At 46.0% G+C, this 19,332-nt stretch overlaps 1 long non-coding RNA gene across 6 annotated transcripts in view; it reads left to right on the forward strand.

Moving 5' to 3' along the window:
* Positions 1-1,652: 1,652 nt before the first annotated feature.
* Positions 1,653-19,332, forward strand: part of LOC102555043 (uncharacterized) — a 50,980-nt gene continuing 33,300 nt past the window's right edge. For 3 of the 6 annotated variants that reach the window (XR_001840967.3, XR_001840965.3, XR_005492755.2), the window contains exons 1-2: positions 1,653-5,595; positions 13,549-13,665. This is a non-coding gene — a long non-coding RNA (uncharacterized LOC102555043). The remainder of the gene's footprint in view (positions 5,596-13,548; positions 13,666-19,332) is intronic. The other 3 variants (XR_005492756.2, XR_005492754.2, XR_005492753.2) reach the window with 3 other exon arrangements.

The raw sequence follows: 19,332 nt of genomic DNA on the forward strand, positions 1-19,332 counted from the left end.
TACCACCCCAGCTTAGCTGGAGAAACTGAGACTGTAGGACTTGGGAGTGACTTTCCCAAGATTCCAGAGCTGACTGTTACTGGGGCTTAGATCTCTGTCCACCTCTGTGGAACTCCACAGAGCACTGAGCTCCACAGGGAGGCACCGCCATGCTGCTTGGCTTGTTTGTTTTTGTTTGGTTTTTAATAGACTTGTAGTGAAATTTATACTTTTATTTTTCTGTAAAAATGAATCAGAGAGTGTAGAGATTTCTCAAATGTTCCCTATCCCCACACAGGGCACAACCATTCCAGTTAGTTATCCATATTCCCTGGCAGAAAGGTCGATTGATAGCTCTATGTGACACATCGTCATCTCCCAGAGTCCGTATTTGCCTTGAGGTTCACTCTTGATGGTGTACCCATTCTGCGAGTTTGGGTTAAAACAGCTTTCGCGTGTGTATGGTTTTTTTTTTTATTTTTTTATTTTTTGAGATAGTCTTGCTCTGTACTTGAACTCACCATGTAGTCGAGGTTTGACTAGAACTCAAAGCAGAGCAATCCTCCTGCCTCAACCTTCTGAGTGCTGGGATTACAGGGTGTAGCACCACACTTGGCTTAGGACCACCCATGACAGTGCCACTGAGAGTCCTTTCACTGTGCCCTGGACACAGTTATCCCAGCGCTCAGGAGGTGGAAACTGGAGGATCAGATGTTCAAGGCCATCTATGGCTGCATATATTGAGCTTGACAATCACAACCTGGGCTGTGTGAAACCCTCTCTCTTTAAAAAGAAAAAAAAAGGTGGGGGGGGGAGAAAAAGGGAAGAGGGAAAGAGAAGCCTCTGTGTTTTGACCATCCCTCCCCCGTCCCTCTCAGCCCCTGATGTTTTTACTGTTTTCGCCTTTTTCCGGAATGTTATAGTTGGATCCAGAACTGCACAGTAGAAAGCCTTCCAAGATCGGCTCCACTCGCTGACAGACATTTGAGTTCCAGTTTATCTTTCCAGGGCTCAACAGCTTCTCTCTCTCTCTCTCTCTCTCTCTCTCTCTCTCTCTCTCTCTCTCTCTCTCTCTCTCTCTCTCTCCTGAATAATATTCTATTGTCTGGATTGCCATAGTTTGTTCATTTATCTACAGGGTTCTGAGTTGAGTGTTGTGACCCCATACCTGGGGAGCCGAGACAGGAGGATTATCATGAGGCCACCCTAAGTACAGATGGAGGCTGTTTTACACTAAAGGGACCTTGACACAAACAGACAAAACAAAGCAAATAAGCAACTTCCTGCCCCAAACCCCTCATGGCTCTAGTGTGAATGTTACTGAAGACAGAGATGGCCTCAGGGCTTCATATTCCTCTTCTGGACCCTGTTCCACCCCCTCATTACTGCCTGCCCCACAGACCTGGGCACGGTGTGCCCTTCCTGGCATCTCTCTTTTTCTCTGCTCTATTTCAGCAGCTGGGGAAGTAGCTGGTGGACTCACCAGGAGGGAGTGTTAGGCTGATTAGGACAGTGCTCTCTCTCTGTCTCTGTCTCTGTCTCTCTCTCTCTCTCTCTCTCACACACACATACACACACACACACACACACACACACACACACACACACACGCGCGCGCACACACACACGCACGATCCAGTTACCACACAGAGCTCTCTTCCCTTTGCCATCCACCCATCATTTGGTATTCACTGAGCACTGCCCTGGATCATTGGATGCGGCTGCCAAGTATGGTGGAACACGTTTTTATCCCAGAACATGGGAGCCTGAGGCAGGAGGATTGTGAGTTCCAAGCGATATAGTGAGGCTTTCTTGGACTTTTTTGACACCCCAATAAAGAAACACTGCAGGCTTAAGCTCTATCTCTAGTGTTGGAGGCATGGGTCTGTATGTATGACACAGGGTCTCCCTGCATAGGTCCTGGTAACTTGAAACTCATTGTGTACCCTAGACTGGCCCAGGACCCACTGCAATAATCCTCCTGCCTTAGCCTCCTCAGGACTGAAATTACAAATGAGAACCACCAGATCATGTTGGAGCAAACTTTGGGAGGTGGTAAGTAGGTTCGGGCAGTTGACGAGGTTAGTGTTCTTATAAAAAAGGAAAAGACACAGCCTATCCTCCAGGGACACACACCAAGGGAAGGCCACATGAAGAGGCAACAGGAAGGCAGCCAGGAAGGAGGCAGCTGGGCCTCACCAGCAGTTGGAACTCCTGCACCTTGGACATGGACTCTCTAGACTTCAGAACTGTGGGAAATAAACACATGCTGTGCATGCCTGTCACTTGCCCCACGGTAACTTGTGAAAGTGAGCTGCTCTAGCTTGTTGTCTGTTACTGTGGGGAATACTGAGACCAAAAGCAACTTGGGAAGGAATGGGTTTATTTGTGTTTACAGGTTGTGTACACTCCCTCTCTGAGGGATGCCAAGGCAGGAGCTCAAAGCAGAATCCAAGAGGAAGGTTGCTTACTGCTCTGCTCTCTGACTTACTCTATGCTAATGTTCTTGTACAGCCCAGGCACCACTGACTACATGGTGCTGCCCACTGTGGCCTAGGCCCTTGGAGCACACCAATTTTGGAACAAGACAATTCCTCACAGATATGGCCATAGGCCGATCAGATTGAGGTAACTCTTTACTTGAGGTTTCTTCATGCCAGGTGGTTCTGGGTTGTGTCAAGTTGACAATAAAAACAGACCTAGCTAAGACAAGCACCTACCTCATGTGACCAGAGAGGGTAAGGCCTCCGAGGACTCAGAAGCAGCTTACACACATTTTTGTGCAGTTTACGTCCTCACAGCTCCTCCCTCCATCAATGCTTGTTTGAAGGTGAAGACAGATGTGAGCAGAGAATGAAGACATTAAGTGTAAGTAACAAGTCTTTGAGAGCCTCTGGGTCACTAAGGTAGCTCAGTGGGTGAAGTGGCTTGCCTCTAAGTCTGAAGACCTGAGATCAGTCCCCAGCATTGATGTGGTGGAAGGACAAAAGTGATCTTTACAAGATGTCCTCTGATCCCTACAAACAGGATAACCACAAATAAATGTGATGAAAATTATCATTAAATTACAATTATTATTTTATGTGTAACAGTTACAGAGTTGCTGTTATTGTTATAGCAGATCCATTTTCCTCTTTTAAGACCTACCCTCTTACATGAACGACGAAGCTACTTAATACCTGAATGGACTGGCAGGGGTGCAACATAAATAAAGAAAATTTCCAGTAACTTCCTGGGGGTGCAGATGTACAAGTTATACAGGGAGGTAGGAATAAGCAGGGTGCGTTTCTGACCCGTGAGAAGGGCAGTGTCCTAATCCTACCCAGCTATCTTAGGAGGGCTGTGTGAAACAGGAATACTCTAGGACAGAGCTCATGGCTCACAAGCACACCACTGCTCGAGAATTGAGCCAGATTCAGCCAGGAATCTCTGAGTTTTACCAAGCTGGATCCAGGGGGCCACTCTCCATTCCGTGAGGTGCTTGTGTCACCAAGTGAGTCACCGATGTGGTTGGGAATGGTCCAAGGGTTCCTGCTCTCTGCTTGCTAGGGCTGTTTGCCGGAGAGAGAGCACAATCCTTCCACATTAGCGGTGGCTTTTGCATTGATGACTCGTCCTGACATTTAATGGGGCTTCTGCAGTCGGGAGTGAAAATTGGAAGCTCAGAAAATCAAACCCTGAGATGACACAAGATCTTGGTTACTGCAGATTTAAAAACAGCAGAGGACCTCACGGTGTCATTCCACAGGGAAAGTCACCCCCTGGGTCACCTTTCTGGAAGCTGGGTAAGAGACACAAGATGGGAGAGACAGCAGTCCCCAGAACTATGTCTCCAGTCCTTCCTATGATCTCAAGCCTGTGTTTACGCCATGGCCTTCTATGCAACATGTCTGACCTCTGACAGTTTGCAGGCACATGTGAGCCCATTGTCATACCTGGGTCTTTTTTCTTAAAGGTGTTTTTCTTATTCCCCTCCCCCATCTTTTAATTATTTTCTTCAGTTAGCATACGAAGTAATGGGTCCCACTGTGATGTGTTCATACACAGGTCCTTATGCTTCCTGATTCTCCTCTTGACTGTCCTCTAAGCCCCACACCACTTATTGCCCAAACAGTTCTTCCTTCTGCACTCAGTTCTGCCTTCTCTCCTCTCTAGCTGCTTTGATTCTTCTTCATCCCGAGTTCCTCCCTTTGTTTTAATTTGAAGATTTAAGTTATGTATGTGTACATCTGTGTGGGTGTGTGCACGAGTGCAGTATCTGCAGAGACCAGAGGTTGGATCTAAATTCTGCGTATGACAGAAAACATGCTATCCTTTCCCCAAGTGTGGCTTAGGTCACTTAATGTAATGATTTCCAGTTCTATCCATTTCCCCACAGCTATTTTCATTCTTTTTTTTTTTTTCTTTTTTTTCGGAGCTGGGGACCGAACCCAGGGCCTTGCGCTTGCTAGGCAAGCGCTCTACCACTGAGCTAAATCCCCAACCCCCTATTTTCATTCTTTGCCTAGCAAAATTCCACCGCAGGGGGCCAGAAGATGGCTCAGCAGGTAAAAATGTCAACAAGCGTGCGCTTCGTAGGCAAGCGCTCTGCCACTGAGCCAAATCCCCCAACCCCAGAACAGCTCTTCTTTAACCATGTATCTGTCGATGGACATCTGGGTTGGCTCCTTATCTGGCTACTGTGAATAGTGCAACGATAAACATGGGTATAAACGTGTCTCTGTGATGTGCTGACTTAGAATCTCCCCAGATTTATCAGAGGGGGGTGTGTGCTTGCGCACGCTCGCTCGTGAACTGCTTGGGACCCTCTATCTCTCACAGGCCACAGGGTCTCAGGCAGGTGATCTCCCCCCTGAACTTCATGAAGGTAAGATCGCACCAAGAATCCAGACTCCACAGGTATTGGGGGCGGGGAAACAAATCACAGAAGCATGATGGGCAGGGCACACAGACATGGAGACTAAGGACAGGAATCTAAATGGCCACGTAGAGGACTTTCCGTGTGTCTGGTATGAGTCGCCAGGAGACAGGTCTGTGGTATTTAGGGAAGACCCACAGCCAGTGATGACACCTGCCATTGTCCTACTGAACTCCCTTACTACGGTGCGACTTCTCCGAAGCTGTTCTTGGTATGACCATGTTCACAGTGAATGGCTCAGGACTGAAAAGCAAGGTCGGCCTCTGACACCTCTGGCCCTGGTGTGCCAGCCCAGGTCTCTTAAGCACAACCTCTCCAGTTCCAGAAAACCCAAGCGTAGGCTCCACAGGGCTGGGCCTAGGGTCAGCTAAACTTAAGCACCAAAAAAATGAAAACTCTGGAGCCAGCCCGGTGGCAATGACTAAGAGCTTGTCAAAGGTCAGCTCTGTGACCTGGGGAGCATACTTCTTGTCTGAGGTGGCCGAACGGGAGCAGTGCGAGCTGCGGCTCCTTTAAGACAGCGAAACTCGAACTTTCTATCCCGGCTTCTCGGCAGCGCGCTTACGTCACAGCGTTCTCCGCGAAGGGGCGGGGCTGATGACTCACGCAGTCGGGCCTCCGCCCCGCCGGGCCGCGCGCACGTGAGCGCGCAGCTCGGCCGGTCTAATTTTAGCTCTGAGGTGTCAGGGTCGTGTGAGGTGAGGCGGCGGGGTCGCAACGGGCTCGGGTGGGGTCCTCGGGTGACCCTGTGAGGCGGCATGCTCAGGTGTGGGGGTCCCTTCTGGACTGGGGGGACCGGAGTCACGTGAGGTGAAGCGGGTCGTGATGGGTTTGGGTAGGAGTCCCCTCGCGACGAGGTCGGGGTTGTGTGAGGTGAGGCGGCAAGACCAGGCGGGGATCCTCTTGGTGAGCGGGTTCTTAAGGTCACGTGAAATGACAGCACAGGGTCCCCACAACTTGGACACGGGTCTCCTCAGGACTGGGTTGCCAGGTTCAGCTGAGGTGAGGCGTAGTGTGCGGTGTCCTCCCCGGGTCACCGGGTCACGTAAGGTGCACCCGTGGGGTCGGCCGGTGGAGCTCGGGGCAGCCAAGCGCGAGTGTGTGGACAGCCTTGCTTTGCCGGTCCAGACAATTGCCAGTCAGAAAGGTGTGGCACCTGGGCCACGCCTCTTTCAGCTGAAGCAAGTTCCAGAAAGTTCTCTGTTGGGTGAAACTTATCACAGTGTAGGTTTAGGTAGTGTTGCAATGAAAACTTGTGAAGAGCGAGAGTAAACGTGGGTTTGAGACTGTCCCTGTCTCCGTCTTCCCTGCTGAACTCAATATTGGTTTCCTGCAAGTCTGTGAGGAGAGCAGGATGACATGTCTCATCCAGAGTAACCAGGTCAAAGATGTGTGGTTAGATTGGGAAGAAGACATAATTGGTGCACCTACTTGCATCAGCTCCACTTTGAAGATAGGAGATACACTGAACCCCACCCTCTCTCCCATTTCAAATGAGGATGAACTGAGAGGGTTGGTGTTCCAGATTTGCTATGGATCGGGAACCAGTTAAAAGTTTAGTGTTGAAGAAATGAATGCCAGGCACCTTGTACAATTGGCACCACAGCCCTGTCGTCAGAAAGTGAGCTGTTGTTTTGACATGCGGAGTCGTTTGCCATGTCACAGTGACCTGCATTCTGGTAGTGAGGGCTCCTCAGGTTTCATGTGGATCGTCTTTGTATAAGTGGTAAAATGATAGCCGTTAAGCCTTTATGGTATTGGGAAACTTGTTTAATGATAAAAGTGGTGTCTATTGTTTGGGTGCTTCAGTTTCTTCTTTCCAACCTCTTCCCCCAACTTTTTAAAAGAAAGGTTAATCATGGAGAGAGATTGTGTCAGGAATGAGAGAATCTGGTGTGCTTTTCATTTGCTTTCCAAAAATAAACACAACTCTTGTGAGCTGGAAAGTGTTCATATGCAAACACGGATGTGCAAGCATTTTAGAGCTTTAGTCCCAGTAGTTATCCACCTTTAACCAGTTTAAAGGATCTGAAGGTTGGGCTGGAGAGATGGCTCAGCAGTTAAGAGAACTGGCTGCTCTTCGAGAGGACCAGGGTTCAATTCCCAGCACCTACATGGTAGCTCACAACTGTTGCAGGGGGCCAACTCCCTCCTACATGCAGACAAAATGCCAATGTACATAAAATAAAAATATTAAATAAAAGACCTGAAGATTAAAATCCAATATTGGTATTTATATAGTAATCTCTGTCTCCTGACCAGTGTTTCAACCTTCCTAATGCTGTGACCCTTTAATACAGTTTGTGCCATGGTAATTCCTCACCAAAAAATTTATTTTTGTTCTTCATAACTAATTTTGCTACTGTTATGACTCATAATGTAAATATATAATATGCAAGATATCTAATATGCAACCCCTGAAAGGGTAGTTCTGCCCCCAAAGGAGTCTTGACTCAGGTTGAGAACCCTGCTCTTGACCCAATATTTTATATATGCTATTGAGGATTAAACCAAGGGCTTCTTTGTATTCTACACTAAATTGTACCTTGCACTGCCTTTTTATTATTTTATTATTTATTTCAGTTTTACTGTTGAGAAACTCTTACACTTTGGAGCTAAAAATGGTTTCCATCAGAACTATAAGCCATTTAAGGAAGTTGGGATGACTCCTATCCTTCCGTTCACTACATCAGTAAGGAAACGACTCAGAAGACAGAGCTTGCTGGGAATCATGTGCCCAGCTGCTCAGTGCTGCCTTTGTTTCCATGTGCTGTGCTCTGATGGCCTGATCACCGAGCCATGGAGAATGCAGACTCCTCATGACAGAGTTTGAGTGCACAGTGCTTGGTAGACAGAGGCAGGAACATTTCTAACAACAAAAATGAAAAGCACATTAAGTAATGGGCCATTAAAAAAAACCTACTATGATTGTTTCTATATTTCTTTTTAAAAAATAATGATTGTTTCTATTTAGAAGTTTCATTCTGAAGGCCCTGGGTTCGGTCCCCAGCTCCAAAAAAAAGAACCAAAAAAAAAAAGAAGTTTCATTCTGTGTTCTCAAATCATATACATTAGACAGTCTCTAAAATATAATCAGTGGGGGATAACTCAGCAACATAGTATCTTAACCATCTTCTGTCACTAACCTTTTCAACACAATGTTCAAATACATTATAGCATTTATATTGGACCATAACTTTTTTTTTTTTTTTTTTGGTTCTTTTTTTCGGAGCTGGGGACCAAACCCAGGGCCTTGCCCTTCCTAGGCAAGCGCTCTGCCACTGAGCCAAATCCCCAACCCCATAACTTTTTTTTTTTAAGTCAGGTCTTCCTAGGTAGCCCAGGCTGGCCTCTTAACTAGTGATCCTCTTGCCTCAACCTCCATAGTCTTAGAATTATAAGCCTGCTCAGAAAATTCTTTTTGAAATCTAATCTAGAGTGAAACACTTTTCAGCTACTTATATTTTAAAAATGGGACAACTAGATAATCTTTAGTGACAAAGATGGGAACAAAAAGTTCCTAGCCAGATACAATGTCTCATACTTGTAACGTGGAGGCAGAGGCGGGAGGGGGGGGGGATCAGGGTTCAAGGTCATCCTCAGCTGCATATCAGTTTGAGGATGGACTGGGCTACTTGAGATGTGTGTGTGTGAGGGATGTATGTGTAAGGTGTGTGTGTGTGAGGGATATCTGTGAGAGGGGTGTGTGTGGTGTGTATGTGTGAGGGGTGTGGGTGTGTGTGAGGGATGTATGTGTGAGGGGTGTGTGGTGTGTGTGTGTGTGTTTGTGTGTGGTGTGTGTGAGGGGTGTGTGTGTGAGGGGTATGTGTGTGTGAGGGATGTATGTGTGCGGGGTGTGTGTGTGTGTGCGCGCGTGCGCGCACGTGTGTGTGTGTGTGTGTGTGTGTGTGTGAGGGGTGTGTGTGTGAGGGGTATGTGTGTGTGAGGGATGTATGTGTGCGGGGTGTGTGTGTGTGTGCGCGTGCGCGCACGTGTGTGTGTGTGTGTGTGTGTGTGTGCGTGTGTGAGGGGTGTCTTAACAAGGATGGGGAGAGACTAGTGTAGTGACTCAGTGAGTAAGGGTGCTTGCCACGCAACTGAGCTGCCGTGGTGGGAGAGAACCAAGTCCTCCAAGTTGCCCTCCAACTTTCATGTGCATTCACACACAGAGTAATAGCTTTTTAATACTAAGCATAGATTATAGAAGGAACCAAAACAGGAAAACATACCAAAACTGGAACAAAGGTCAAAGCCTACAAGAGGAATGAGGCAGAACAGAACCAAAGAGTGATAACCACAGAAAACCCAAACCAGGAAATGAGAGTAAAATTACAGAAGATGGAGACATTAAAAATTCTTTATATAGTGAAGCAGAGGAGCAAATAGGAAAGCATTTCCCTCACTGACTGGGAGAAGGGAGAAATACACACTTCCTAGCCAGTGGAGTTAGAATGAGAGGGATGCACACTGCACCATGGGTACAGCTGAGCTGCTGTGTTCCAGGGACTCCCGGCTTGGCATTTACTACTATGGGGAATTAGCTATCAAAACCCGTATTTTGTGAAGCGTAAATTTAAAGTAATTCTGTTGAGTTGGGGGATGGCTCATTAAATAAAATGCTTGCTATACAGGCATGAGGATCTGAGTTCAGATCCCCAAAATGCATGTAATTGCTGGGTGTGCTGGTATGTACCTGTAACTACAGACAAGACCTCAGGGGCTTGCTGGCCATACACATACACACACACACACACACCACCCTGTAATTTTGCCTCTGTAAAAGGTTATTATAAAGGACATAAAGCATATGAAAATGGCCTAGTGACACACAGCTGTAATCCCACCACTTGGAGGTGGAAACAGGAGGATTGGAAGTTCAAGGTTATCCTCAAATACAAAGCAAGTTGGACACCAGCTCAGAAAAAAGGGGCTGGGGGACTGTGAGGAAAAGAAGACAATGTGGTAGTCATAGTTATTTAGGTGTCTTTCTAAGACATGGGTAACCCCCCCCCATTTATTTTTTGTCTTTCATTGATACCTTGAATAACAGACTGAGATGTTTCACATTCTTATTTATGATCTGTATCATGAAGTATTACTAAACACTGACTCAATTATAGAAATTAAGAGCTGGAGATGGAGCTCAGTTGGTAGAGTGCTTGTTTAGCAAGTATGAAGTCCTGGGTTCTATCCCCAGCACCAGGACCACATAAGCTACGCATGGCAGTGCACACCTATGACCTCAGCACTTGCAAGGTAGAGCACTTCAGGTAACCTTTAGCTTCATAGCAGGTTGGAAGCCAGCCTGGAGTTCATGAAATCGTCTAAAGAAAGAAGCAGCAGCAGCTGGACTGTGGTAGCTCATGCCTTTAATCCCAGCACTTGGGAGGCAGAATCAGGAGGATCCCTGAGTTAAGGCCAGCTTGGTCTGCATGGTTCAGGACACCCAGGGTGACACAGATAAAACCTGTCTAAAACCAAAAAAAGGGGGGGGGATAATAATAAATAAACAAAAATTTACATTTCCCCCTTGGCATCAATATTTCTTTTTTTTTTTTTTTTTTTGGTTCTTTTTTTCGGAGCTGGGGACCGAACCCAGGGCCTTGCGCTTCCTAGGTAAGCGCTCTACCACTGAGCTAAATCCCCAGCCCCGGCATCAATATTTCTTGAACATAAGGTTGTTCACTATGCTTGTGAAACTTTGAGTATTTAAAACATTTCTGTTACAAGACAAATTATTCACAAGTTGGTATTTTAAAAAACTATATTATAAAGATCTATATTTTGTTGTTGGAGGATATGCCCCACCCCAGTATTGGTTTTGAGTTAGGGTTTCATTCTGTAGCCTAGACTAGCCTCAAATCCTCCATCCTCCTGCCTCCACCTTGCGTGTACTGGAATTACAGGCAGTAACATTGCACCTGGCTTGTGTGTTTTCCTTGCTCCTGTTCTCTGGTGGTGATAGCAGTAGTAACTGCTAATGCTTATTGCTGCTTTCTCTCAACCCTTCTTGTTGGGTTTAGTAGGGATGTGATGCTACCTGGGAAGATATCTACGGATGAGACTTGACTGAGCGTTTACCTGTGTCATCATCATCACATCATCAAGTAGGGACCAGAAAGGCCAATCCAAGATCTAAACATCCAGAGGGGTGGGGTGGGGGATGGGGTGGTGGTGGGAGTGGTGTGTGTGTGTGTGTGTGTGTGTGTGTGTGTGTGTGCGTTCCAGAGTTAAGGCTCTGAGCTCAGTAAAATTGCAAAAAGTTACAGGGATTGGCTTTGAAACGCCACCCTTTATCTTAGGCCAAGTGAAGACAAAAGGGACAGTGCTCAGGAAGAGAGAGGAGCGGATGACTCACGGTGCTCGCTCGCTGTGCAAGTGTAAGGACAGACGCAGTGCTTGGCTGTGCCGTGTCTGTAACACCTGCACCATTGGGGGCAGAGACAGGATTGCTAGGGCTTCCTGAGCCTAGCCCAGATCCAGGTTCAGTAAGAGACTGTTTCAGAGAAATAAGGTAGAGAGTGATAGAGCAGGACACCTGATGTCCTCCTGTGGGTACTGCGTACAGGCAGCCATACTGGCACACACATGCACACACCACACAGGAACGCACACATTTTTTATGAAAATTTGATACATGTATATAGCACATTTTGCTAATATCTACCCTCATTACTCTCTCTTGTCTCTCCCCTCTCATCTTTCCTCTTCTCAACTAATTCTTACTAAAAGGAAGAACTTACCGACATTAAAACCCTGATAGGAAGCACAAAAGTGTCATTGTAAAGTCATCTACAGGAAGTAACAGAGATGCTACTCAACAGCCCCACTTGTGTGCACTAAGTTAATTTTTCATTTTGTCGGAGATTAGTAAAAATGGCCTAATTGAATCCTATGCACTGATTCTTTGGTTTAGCCCTGGACTACCTGAAGAGTCTGTTGGAGGGTAGATGTATGGAGAGTACAGAGATAAGCCGGTGACTGTTGGCTTGAGACCTACTGTCTGTGCCACGAGCTTGCCTTGTCTGAGCAGAGCAGTGCTGGTAACCTTTGTGGGAAGGAGACTGCCATGAAAGCCAACTCAATGCCAGTGACTTCACTGGCAGTTTGTCCAAACCCACAGTCATTGTGAGAGTTAAAAACTCCAGTGTAGCAGACCAGCCAGGCCTCTGCAGGCCTTTGTAGCAAAGTCTGACCACAGTGGAGTTCAATGCCCTTTCACACAGAAAAACATCAGGATTTTTGTCACAAGCTTCTGTGCTATGACAAAGCAATGCTTTGACCAATTTGCTGAGCCTAGCTGAGACCGCACCAACCAACTAGTTCTGAAAACCAAAAATAGCCCAGAGTCTAAATCAAGACGGGTAGAGAGTGACCAACCTGAGTCACCCAAACTCACTTGCTACATACGTTATTTTTGGATAAATTTAGTGGGACTGAAAGTGCTTCATTTGCTGGTTCTTCCCTCCAAACAAGAGTACAAAGTCAGGAGCCAAGTCATGTGGCTTTGTTTAGCTTACCACAAAGACTGGGACTGATGATGCGATCCCTTAGCATTGGAAAGCCCATCACCAGTTGATTGGATTGGTAATGTCCATCTGACTGACTGAACTGCCAAAAACTTCTTGGCTTCACAACCTTTCCTAAGAAAACTTAGCTCTCTATAAATCAAGTTAACATTTCAATAGGTTCTAGTAAGTGAGAATTTTCCATGGGATGGGATGGGATGAAAAAGGAGTATATTTGTTTTATTTAGGCTTTATATATATTTAAGATGTTGAGTTAATTTTGTAAGCCCCTAAGATTTTCTTGTACAATTTTATTTTGGCAATTTAACACCTGTATACAATCTGTTCAGTAATACTCCCCCATTACTTTCTCTAGTCTCCCTCCCCTCCCTCCTTCTTTCCAACTAGCAGGTGTAGAAGTATTTACTAATGCATCTGAAACTTAGCAGCTGAAGAAAATGTCTCCCTTTCCCTCAGCCATTAACTGCCAGTAGTAACTCAGGGTTCAGACAAGGGTGGGGCCTCATGAGCCTCTCTCCTATCCATGATTCTCAGTGTTGACAGGCCCAGTGCTGATGCACATAAGTGTAGCTGCTGTGAGACAATGACTGGAAGACAGTTTCCAGCATAGTCTTCCCTTTGTATTCTTTCAGAACCTCTTTTATATGTTGTTCTCTGAGCTTTGGAGATGGTGATTTGATCTGTCCTTTAGGGTTAAGCAATTACTAATTCTCGGAGCCTTAATTGGTTATAAATCTCTGTAGTAACTGCTGCCCACGGGGCGGGGGGAGTTTCTCTGAGCACAGCTTAGAGGAACACAAATCTATAGGCACAAACTTAAGTACCCAGAAGATGGTTTGATGGGCCCAATCCAATGTGTCTATTTCAAAGACACAGTAGTACACAGTAATATCTTCCCCACTAGGGCTTTTGGACTATCCTGACACAGGCTTTTGGCCAAGGTTTACAGTGCCAGAAATAAGTTCTCTCCTGTGGAGCAGGTTTGAAATCCAATCAGGAAAGAGTTGGTTGCCCCTGAACAGTCATACCACTGTTGCATTAGTGTGCACATCTTACCTGTCAGGTTAGTAGCATAGCACACAGCCTTCACACCTGATTAAGACTGTTAACTTTTCTTTCCAGCTTCTGGCACCATGAAAACACGGAGAAAGGTTATAGGTCAGTTCCAGTTCTATTTTTCTGTCCCGTAACCAAGGAACGTGGGATCTTTAGCCAATGGAGTCTCACCATCTTGTTCTGGTAAGCAAGGACAGTGACAGTTGCCTGTATTGTTTAAGGAGCTTCAAGGGCTGGCTAGCAACTCATAGGGAGGTATTTTTCCTCTCACACAGATTTTCATTTCATAGCCTGTGGTTTCTGGGACATCTCAAGTTACTTCTATTCAAACTGTTTTTAAATTAAAATTTTAATCAGCCTACAAAGTATTGGTTTCCTTTTAGTTTTTCGATAAGTCCTTAGTTTTGGTTGCATCTCATCTCCCAACTGTTGCGTGACAAGACTTCCTGGGGAGACACAACCCCAAATATATTGGTAGCCTGTGACAGACCAAAGTATAATTACCACTTGAGTCCAATTTGGTGAACCAATGAGTTTGATTGGGGTTACTTATAGAGATATGGGAGAAGGGTCACTTATAGAAGCAAAAATGACTGTAGCTCACAGAAGTTGGAAAACTGAATGAAGCACACTGCACAGCCTACAGGCAGTTCAGCTGGTTTCTGCTTCCCAAGCAGCTGGTCTGATCTCAGTCTTCTTTGCAGCTTGGCTGTCTGAGAGTGACTCAGTCTTTATTGCTTACTCTGACAGGGAGGGGCTTAGTGAATCTGGTCAGTTTCAGGGACTTCCTGTTTCAGGGACTTGAGCTGTTTACCTTCTTGTTTAAGGAGCTTCCCTACAGGATAGAATGTTTCAATCTTGGAGGAAGCTGTTATACTGCCTAACCCTTCCCCCCACACACAGTATTTCCTTTATAATGTTGGCTGTGAGTCTTATAAATGCATTTCAGCTTATCAAATATATGATTATCCTCATCTCTGTTACTTATGAGTACACTTGTCACCACTCTAACCTCATGTCCGTACCCTTTCCGCCAACTGCTCCTTGGCACTCTCAGTTCTTGCAGAGTTCCAAAGCTCACCTCGGTTCCTGTGTTTGCTCTTTGATTAGCCTCAGTGTCTTGCCATCTCTGTATGGTTGGCTTCCTTTTGTCTCCCGGGTCTCTCTGTAAATATTCCGTGGACATCTTTTTATGATCACTTGGCGGAAGCTGTCCTTCTCCTTCAGCTGCTCTGTAATGTATCATCTTTAATGCATGCCTGACTACCTGCTAACTCATTGGTTCATTTACATTACGTTTGTTGTCTACAATGAAAACAGCAACCTTTTCCCATTCTTGCAGCTCAGCTGAGGGGCGGGGAGTATCTGGCATATAGCAGCCCTAAGTGAGCAAATTGTTTCCCGCACTTTGCCAGAGAATTCCAGCCTGAGTAGCACAAGTCTGGAATGTATGTTCCATAGTTCTCTTGACAACACTAAACATGGACTAGATGACTCATGATTTAAGATATAAATCATCTGGCTTGGCACTCTGTAATTGATCCTATCTCTGAACAGCTGCCAAATACCCACTTCACTTGAGTTCTGTAGTTCACCTTGAGAGCAAAACCTGATCAGGGTGAAAATAAAATTTTAATATAAAAAAGAAAGATTATATATGATTTAGAGTAAACAACCAAAAAAAGTATGAGCTACTACCTTTCATGATAATGACTATTAAGGAAAAAAAATTCCAGTGAAAAATAAAAGCCTCATTCTCCCCTTGCTTAAAATATTAACTGGGGAGTTTGAATCAGTGCAATAAGATAAGAAAACTAAAACATGATATAATGAACTAGCCATGATATTGTGTGGCTGTAGTCTCTGAACACACCAGCCTGAGCTATGTAATACATTCCAGGCCAGCAAGAGCATCACATAACTACGTAAACGCACTGAAGGAATTCCCCTGTTCCTGTCCCCCCCAACCCCCCTTGTTTGGCCAGACTTGAACTTGAACTCCCAGGATCCCCTTGCCTCTGCCTCCTAAGTACTGGGATTGAAGATGTGTGCACCACACCTGACCTCCCTGCTCTTGAAGATGGAACGACATCAGCTCAGGACCCCAAGACTAAGTTTTCAGCACAGAGACTTGTTTGCCCCAGAGAGACAGAGAGCAGGGAATGAAAGACAGGATGAGTGAGAAGGAGACGGAAACAGAGGAGAGCGGGGAGGGGTGTTTGTCCCAGAGTGGGACAAAGGACTGACTGGGTAGAGAGAAGACAAACCTGGCACGCAGGAAACCAGCAGTTTACAAAGACAAAGCCTTGTGTTAGGGTGACTGTTTCATTTTAAGTGGACGTGTTACTTAGGTGAGCAGAAGGAGGCTTTTGATTGCTGGACTTCAGTACTTTGAGAGCTGGATTTTTGTGGTCAGCTTCAGGAGGAGGAAACGTCCAAAAAGGGAATAGACCTGGGTAGCTAGCCTTAGGAGTGTAATGTAAGGGTTTTAACAAGGCAGAGGGAATGGGAGAAGGGAAAGACCTTCCAGAGGCATGCCCTCCACACTTGAGCTAGCCAGAGTCCTTTCAAACTTCCAAAATATGAATGCATGAAAAACTTCTAGAAACTATTACTGACAATGTTCACGTAGTGTATACGTAGCACCTCTCTGTGAAAACAGGCCCTTGGGGCTGTTCTGTTATAGGCTCCCTGGGAACTGGGTTACTGAAGCTCCTCTGAGGCAGAGCCTCAAAGGCAGAGCCGCAAAGGCAGAGCCTGAAACATAACAGAGCAGAGCTTTTTATACACTTGGATTTTTGGTCTCCCATGCATAGTGACTTACATTCTGACTGGGTCTTTTAAACTACTGGACAGGTAGACTAAGGATAGTTGGAATGTGGAGGAAAGGAAGGGACAAGGTTTTAGGAGAGCTGTGGCAGAGCTGAGGTACACACGAAGACACTGCCCACCCTGTGTCTGTTTCCTATTTTCCTTCAGGGGCCCTACCACTGTATGTGAGCAGTGGTGGAAATGCTCATGCATATAATTCTAGGACTGCATTTAACAGTAATGGCTTAATCTGTTTGGTGGAGAAATCTTAAGAACAGATAGCATTCAGCCTGTGTCATGGTTACTGCTCTCTGCTCTACAGAGACAGAGACAGAGAGCAAACAGCAGTTGAAGAAAAAGAAGGAGGAGGAGAAATACATGCTGTTTGATAAGGCAAAGAGTGTGGGTAAGGGGCTGGACAAACAGCTCGGTGGGTAAAGTACTTGTACAGGAAACCCTGAGCTTTGATCCCTAGTAACCACATAAAAGCCAGGCTTGTAGCCCCAGTCTGAGGGAGTGGGGAGGGACAGGAAGATCCTGGGGGTTCACTGGCCTGCGAGTCTAGCTGAAACAGGGAAGAGGAGAGGTGGGGTTCAGGAAAGAGACCTTGCCTCAAAAAACAAGAAAGAGAGTAATAACCAAATACATTCAAGTTTACCTCTGGCTGCACAGACAAGCATGCGCACACACACACACACACACACACATGCACAGACACATACATGCACACACATACACACATGTACATGCACAAACACAAACTCATGAACATACACACATGCATACACAAACTCAGGAATATATACATGCACAAACAAACTCATGAATACACATGCACACACACACACACACACACACACACACGTGTACATACACAGGACTCACACAAAGAAGAGGGAACTTAAGGTTACAGACAGGGCAAGTGAAGACACTGGAATGACAGAAAGATGCCCCAAGGAAAGATGGCAACCAACCCATCCAGGCTCTTCTGACATCGAAAATTCATTTGAAAGGAGACAGCCTAACCTGAGAGTATCGTGGAGAGCTTCCCTGCTTGAAAGCAGCTAACTGCAGAAGTGTTTCCCCAAGGGCAGCCATGAGGTCGAACAGGAGCTGGTAAAACTGTGGTCAGGGGCCAGGGGCCATCCCAAAGCTAACGGCAGCTATGGCAGTGCTGTCTGCATTGTACTGATTTTATAGGCATAAAAGATACAGGATTAAGGTTCATAGAATCTTAATTCAGAGAACCGCTGAGGACAGGCAAGGTATAGCAGTGTCAGAGTCCGTGGAAGGAGCCCTGAGAGGCTAATGGATGAGGTATGAAGGTAAAGCCTAGGTTATAGTAGAGACCCCAGGATATTGGAGACATCACAGTCATGGGGCATATGACAAGGAAGTCAGTAGGCAGACTAGAGCTGACCTAGGGAGAAGCCATATATGCTACAGGTGGCAGTGGTGGATGGGTGAGGCTGCCTACCCTTTGGAACCTAGACCATTCTGTCAGTCTCTAGACAATCTGAACGGAGCTGCAGGAACATGGGTGATTGTGTCACACTCTCCAGATATCTGAACGGAGCTGCAGGGTTTGGTGTTTTCCTGCTAGGGTTTGACCTAATCTTTCCTTGCTATGCTCCCACTTTTCCCTTTTATAACTAGAGTGTTTATTCTGTTCAGTTGTGTGTGGGGTATATAACCAGTCTTTTGATGGCCTGGAAGTTCACAGGTAAAGGAGTATTTTGATTCTCAGAAGGGGCATTGGGAATTCTGAACAGTATTGGGACTATTAAAGACTACAGTAGTTTGTAGTTGGACTAAATACATTTTTCATTTTGAGATGACCATATAGGAACAAGAGTTTATGGTTTCAAAATGATATACCGGGTTTCAGGTTGGCAAAATGTGGACGTGTAGTAACTAACACTGTCAACTTGACAGAACGCAGAATCACCTAGGAGACATCTCTGAGAAAGTCTGTGAGGGTGCCCCTAGACAGCTTTAACTGAGGAGGGAGGAACCCCTCGATTTGGTTTCCCAAATCAATAAAAGGGAGAAAGTAGGCTGAGTATCACCTCTCATTTGTCACCTGATCATGGAGAGCATAGGGCCAGATGCCTCAGGCTCCTGCTGCCATGCCTTCCCACTGTCCTGGATTGTACCTCAAACTAGGAACCAACAAGAGCCCTTCGTTTTAGCTACTTTTCTGTTCTGATAAAACACAGAAGCAGCCAAAGGAGTGTACAGGAGAAGGTTTATTTGGGCTTATTGTTTCAGGGGGACAAGAGTCCAGCATGGCTGGGAGTCATGGCAGCAGATGGCAGGCATGACAGTAGGGACAGCTGAGAGTTCACACCTCAGACAGCAAACAGACAAACTGGGGATGGTGCATGGATGTGAAACCTCAGAACCTGCCTTCAGTGACTCCCTGAAGCAAAGCCACATCTCCTAAATCTCCCCAAACAGCACCACCAACTGGGGAGCAAGGGTTCAAACACCTGAGCCCACGGGGACATTGTCATTAGAAGCAACACACACACACACACACACACACACACACACACACACACGCACACGCACACACCCGGCTCCCTCTCTTCCTTTCCCTTCCCCTCCCTCCCTCCTCCTCCTCTTTCTATATCTTCATCTTTTCCACACCACGTTCCTGAGGTATGGCGCAGAAGGCATTTAGTGAACACATATCGAGTTGGCAATGTAGGATTCTGGGAGACAGCAGAGAGAGAGAGAGAGAGAGAGAGAGATGTTCTGTTGAGACATTTATATTTTAATGTTAATGGCATGCTTTCTTTTATAGATATTAATAAGGCTGGATGATGGTTCAGTCAGTGAAGGGCTTATCACCTAAGGACAAGGACTTGCATTTAGACTCCAGGTCTCCAAATAAAGATTGAATTAGCAGCATGCATCTGAAATCCCAATACTAAGGTTACATATGAGGATCCTGGGACTGCTGGTCAGCTAGTCCAGCAGAATCAGTGAGCTCCAGGTTCAGTGAGAGAACCTGTCTCAAAAATAAGGTGTTGA

Source organism: Rattus norvegicus, chromosome 13 (assembly GCF_036323735.1).
Source record: "Rattus norvegicus strain BN/NHsdMcwi chromosome 13, GRCr8, whole genome shotgun sequence".
NCBI lineage: Eukaryota > Metazoa > Chordata > Mammalia > Rodentia > Muridae > Rattus > Rattus norvegicus.